Source organism: Cariama cristata, unplaced genomic scaffold (genome assembly GCF_000690535.1).
Source record: "Cariama cristata isolate BGI_N322 unplaced genomic scaffold, ASM69053v1 scaffold5898, whole genome shotgun sequence".
Lineage (NCBI taxonomy): Eukaryota > Metazoa > Chordata > Aves > Cariamiformes > Cariamidae > Cariama > Cariama cristata.
In genome coordinates this window covers 49564-55563 of record NW_009632724.1, presented here as the reverse complement: position 1 = coordinate 55563, position 6000 = coordinate 49564, and positions in this window count along the sequence as shown.

Here is a 6000-nt window from a genome sequence, read left to right as displayed (position 1 = left end):
CGCACAAAGCGGTATCTTCACTGCGGGAAGCCGCAGCACTCTTTTGGGTTTTGTCTCCTTGAAAATTTGTCATAAATTTTCTGTTACGGAAAAGAGTTTTATTTGTGTGCATAACTAGGTTTATTATAATGTCATTTGTTTTGTTTGTAAAGTTGGTATTCTGTTTTTTAACCCATATTGAAAAAAATCATTGTCAAATGTTTTTTGCCTCATAAACAAGGAAGCAATGTTCATTCAGAAATGTAGGCCAGGATCTTCAGAGGTGCGTGGGTGTGTAACTCTTATTGAAATGGGCAGGCGTTAAAGATCTATGTACTTTTTTAAGTGTTTGTGTTTCAGTGATTAGGGCTGAGCATACATTTGTGGAATTTTTGTGTTGTTTGAGTAAGCTGTTCTATGGCTTGGAGTGGTTTTGTGAAATCATAAGCAAGGCCTGATTGCTTTAGCTGATTAAATGATACCTTTAATTCCTGATACTCAAGTACTTCTCCAAAAGAATATATAATGCAGGAGGTAAGATCTTGTTGTAGTAGCCCAACTTTATTTGATTTTTTTAATGTGATTACTTCAGAAACAATTCTTTGACAGAAAAGATAAGAATTGACTGGTCAGTATGGAGACCTGGGGAACGTTTATTATGGTGGAATATCTGTATTACAAACTAGTAAAGGAGAGCTAGGTTTTCAGGTGGTGAAATAAGGCCTTACATTGTCTTTGTTGCAACCAGTAGAAAATTCCAAAGATAGATTAATTCTGGATACTTAGTAGAAACATTTTTGAAGAAAACTAGTATTTGAAGAATTGGAATATTTTGTCACTCTTAAAAACAAAAATTAAAGCTTCTTATAGTTCACATAGCTGTAGTCCTTGCTATCAAAGTAGTCTTCCACCAATTTCAGTCTTCTTACTCATATTTTTGTTGGATGGAGGGACTACCTGAGCAGAAAAAAAAAAAAAAAAAGGCCAACAAAAAACTGTTAGCCAACATTGTCACAGATCAATTCAGATTTGTATTCTTACTGATGTGCAAGGGTTGATAAGGAAAGATGTGATCTTGGTTCATTTGATAAAGTGAATATCTGGTCACCTGTCTCATGCTGTCATCCACAGTACAAAACGACCTCTTGAATTCCTAAGACAAGAAAGGCTGTGTGCACATTTTGTATTTTACTTTAGTTAAATAAAATTGTGTAAGACACTGAGCTTCCTGTTTTAAAACTCTTGAAGTCTTGCATATCCAAAAATCTGTTTATTTTCATTGATGGTTGAAGCTCTGGCAGGTACAGCTGTGGTTATGTCTACTACTGGGAGCCTAGGGGTGAACAGCAGCTCTTAGTATTCACGCGTGTTTCACCTGTCCTTTCAAACTCTGGATGGGAACAATCTGAGCTTTCAGAAATGCATCTTTTATGAAGCAATGGCTTTTGTAAAAGTGTATTAAGAGTGTATCTTAACATATCTGTGACTTGCACTTTATCTTTAAATTAATAACTTTGTAGACCTACGTAATCAGATCAGTTATAACAGTCTTGTCTTCTGGTGGAGGTGGCTATGTTGCAATTACATTTAGCTGACAGCAGTTGCTGCCTTTTTTTTCCAAGATGAAGAATCTTTCATTTCAGTTGTTTGTATTTTCCTCTAATGGTAAGGACATTCTTTTGAGAAGATACAGGTAATAGTGACTCCCTCCCTAGCTGATGAACTATGGAGGCTTAGATGTCAGGCAGTTGAATAAATGGGGAAAAAATTGCTGCAGGGGGATGGGGAACAGGATGATTTAATTCATGTGTAAACAACGGGGATCATACAGAGAGATGGATTTGCCATAGGCAGATGTTGTACGAAGATTTCCCTACAGGTTTACTGATGTGCAACCTCCTTTAGGTCAATTTTGTCACCAGATCTGTAGTGCTTTCACTGTTTGCATGTCAGTGAGGTTGAGAAGAGATTTAGAAACACATATATTGAGTAATGTCATATGAGGCGTGTACAAGATAGGGGTAGGATAGTTACTCCTAGTTGTAGTCTCTTCAGTTTTGTCAGTGTAAGTGGCAGTCATCAGGTGCTTCCAAAGGCTACAGTGCTCTTAAACAGAAAATGTATCTGCAGCCAAAGTGTTATGCTAGTGAACTTCCTTCAGGCCTAAGTTTAGATTAGTGTTTTTCTTGGTGGGCTGTTGTCAGGCCTAACAGAGACCCCCCCCAATGGAGCAGAGGGGAAGGAAAGAAAATGTTTTTCACTAACCCAAAATTTTGCTAACAGGATTATTTTGCTGTTTTATATGTTTTATGTAGTTTATAGTATTTGGAAAAGTAACTACTGTGAATTGAAGTGGTGTCTTCCTTATGAAGTGTTTACCAAGTGAAATCTGAGAAGGCTGGTTCACAACTTTACTAGCAGGAGACTTCCTTCTGTACTGTTTTTGCCAGTAAAGTGCAGTCCTAATACTTGGCTGCTGTCAAGTAAAATGTTTGCTTTTACCCACTGCTCCTTGGCTATACTGGGTGAAAAGTGGAGAATTCTGCTGCACTGTCCTTCCCTCTTAAACTGGTAGATCTACTTGGTTTAGTATCTGAAAAATCCCCTACTTATCACAGGTTTCTTGGGTTAAATTTTGGGTTAGTGAAAAACATTTTCTTTCCTTCCCTCTGCTCCATTAGGGGGGGGTCTCTGTTAGGCCTGACAACAGCCCACCAAGAAGAACAGCATAAAACTATGCTAATGGTTAATTTCATAATTCTCACTTGCAAGGTTCTTGTTAGCAGTTGTGGCAAAGGTTGTCTTACTTTTCTCCTCAAAGCTTTATCAAGAATTGTTTGCAAAATGACACTGCGTTAAGAACAGTTACACGTACCTCAAAGGTCAAAACTGCCAGGAGACTAAGAAATAAATTTTAAAGTTATTTTTGGTTATGTAATGCAGAACTTCCCTAGCTGTCTCTGGACACAGAATTCCTAGTTAAGATCTTAAGCTGCAATAAAGAAAGTGTATTTTGTCATTCTTTTATAAAGCTACAAGTGCTTATTCCTAAATTCATTGCTATTATTTTGTCTTGAAGTTCACTGAAGCCAAAACATTCGTGATTGCCAAATCATAATGCTTATGTCTTAAAATCATGATTTACATAGTGTTAATGTAGCTAGTTAGTGTTAATGAGTTTAAGCCTAGGACGGAGCAAAGAAATGTCTAGACTGAAGAATGTGCTTGTGAACAGCATGTTTGTCAAATCCATCTGTTTGCATCCATCGTGCAGAGCCAAAGAGATTCCTTGCCCAGGTGGATGTGTGTATGCTTATGCTTCACTGATGCTTGATTGATGCTAGGATTTCTATAGGTGCCATATGGTCTTGGACTGACTCTTGGTGTATTGCAGGAAAACTAACTTGTTGTTCGTAGAACTCTATGCACGATTACTCTTAGCCTGCCAGCTTATGCGGCTGAGGTGCTTCCATCTGCACGTGCTCCGTGCGTTCTCTCTGTTCCCGCTGGAGCCAGGCCATAGATCCAGTCCTAGGGAAGAGCTCTTCTGTTTGTAGCTGTCCTGTGCTGGATTCTGTTTGAGGTGAGACAGACACTTTCAATAGTCTCTCCATAAGAATACAGTGGTGGTAAGTCTCAGAGGTGAATGGTCACATGGCATAACAGATGCACTCAGTAGCTATTCTGTAGGTGGCCTGACATTTCTGTTGCAAGATAATTGCTTTGCTGATCTGAATTGACTTATGCATGAGGAAACAAACCTTGAGAGTCTCAGAGGGATTTTTTTCAGGGATAAAATGAAGGAGACTTTGCTGGTCCACGGGATAGGTACTGTCGGTAACTGTACTGTAAAGTGCTGTAACTGTGGTCAGACTTGTTTTTGAGGTGGCTTTGCAGAAGAGTAGTACTGTACTTGAAATTGTATCTCTTCAAGAGTGTACTTTCCAAACCGGTGGATGGTTCCTAGAATTGACTGCAAGGAGTGAGTAAGCCTACCTGCATTGCTGTGGCTCATGTAACTGTAGCATTCCTCTGCAAACAGACAAACTCTTCTGTCTGTGCTGGATGTAGTGGTGTGTCTTTTGGAGACCGTAGGCAAGAACCTACCTCCAGAACATTATCATCATTAGTAACTAATACAATGTATGTTATTCTGAAATACTGTACCTTTCCGTAGGGCAAAAAAAGGTAAGTATTCTGTTCAGAGAATTCTCGAGTAATTTTGTCATTCAAAAACTGGAGTATCTACCATCACTGTGGCTGCATTAAAGCAAACAAAGGAAGTTGACAGTGGTTTGTAATGGTATTTCATATTGTCCTGTGAATAAAAATATGTTTGATGCTACATAATATCAAAGCAAACATAATAAGAGTTTCAGATCACCTTCTGATTGTTACTGTTTTATAAAGATGCACAGATCTTTAACTACCAATTGCTTTATTTTCCAGCAAAGATTAGAAGACCAATATATAGTCTGCTAAAATTTAGTAGTTAAAACAAGTTTTAAAAGAGCACTGTTTGTCTCACGAAGTGGTGAAAATGAAGAACAACCAAAAGTGAAGAACAGTGCAGTAAAGTTTCACAATCTGATTGCACTTGTTTTGCTGATAGTAGAACTGAATATTCGGTATTTGTGTTCTTGCTCATGTGCTACTTGCTTTGCATTGTGCAAGTTGTCCCTGCTTGATAGGAATTAAATGAATAGGGCATGAGTGCCCCTTTTAGGCTAACAAGTGGGGCTTTTTTTGGTGACCTGCTCAGTGAGTTCTTTATTTTTGTTGAAGAAGGCATGATAGCACTGAGATTCGATCTTCATGGGATTGTGTTGGGTGTGCAGCTTCTCAAATGGCTCCAAGTCCTCTGTCAACCTCCATTGCATCAGGGTCATGCATGAATCAGTCTTGTTTGGCTCTCTGCCCTTGAAAAAGGGAAGTGGTAGTACTTAGGTTATCTCACTTTTGCTGAAGGTCTTGTATGAATCTTACAAGCTTTTTCATTATCCTGTTTCTTGATCTCGTGGTTTATCTGATGGAAGAACCTTGCCAAAAGAATAAAAATGTATCGTTTTAATGAGAGGAAAGAAATTGCTCTTGGTGTTCCAAACTACAGCTTGTGCGATACTTTCATTGGCTGATCCGTTCTTTGAACTCTTGATAGCCATGCTTGCCCATTCAAAAAAAGTACTGTGGTAGGAGCAGTATACACAACGTAAGATTTCTTGGTGCATACTAGACCTCAACAGTGAGATTTTCTCATGAAGGTAACAGTACCAGTATTAGATTGTCAGAGTAAAAATAAAAGTAAAATCTAGTAAAAGCCACATATTATGGAAGGGAATTAATTTTAGAAGTTAATTGTGACTTCAGTGAACTTACACAAAGAAAATAAAGAAATAGGACTGAATAAAAGAACTACAAATGCAACTGATAGAAACTTCCATTCTGAGACAATCTTAAATATTCTCTTGCCTGATATAATTCTATATATGGGTGCTTGGGTTAGGTACATAATGGTCTAAGATAGCACAGAATTTTGATGGAAGTGGAATTTCTGTGTTTCTGAGATTATGACGACAATGTGTTCTGCAAGTTCTTAGTAGTCTCGAGAGCTGTCATATTGGGAAGAATTTTTGTCTGCAGTGGCCTTCTAGGGTTAACCCTACTGGATACCCGAGTTGCCTGTAAGTGTGTTTAGGATCCGAGTAGTGGAGAGTGCGTCAGACAAGGGGAAGTTACTGTGTTTGTAACGAGAGAGGAGCAGGAAGTTGAAGATGGGGAAAATGAGGAAATAGGCTACTAACTGCTTTGTAAATGAAGCTTTTTTTGTTCACTGCTTTTCATCAAGTTGGCTAGAAGTCGAGATATTTGCTGAATAAACTTATTTGGCTAGCTGTGTTTAGGTGTGTGTATCACACTAACAGGACAGAGACCAGTAATTTGGGGTTATGTAAGAAGCATGTGCTTAAGATAGGCATTTTCTGCAAAGTGGCTGGCTGGTCATGTCTCAAAGCACTGTGTACT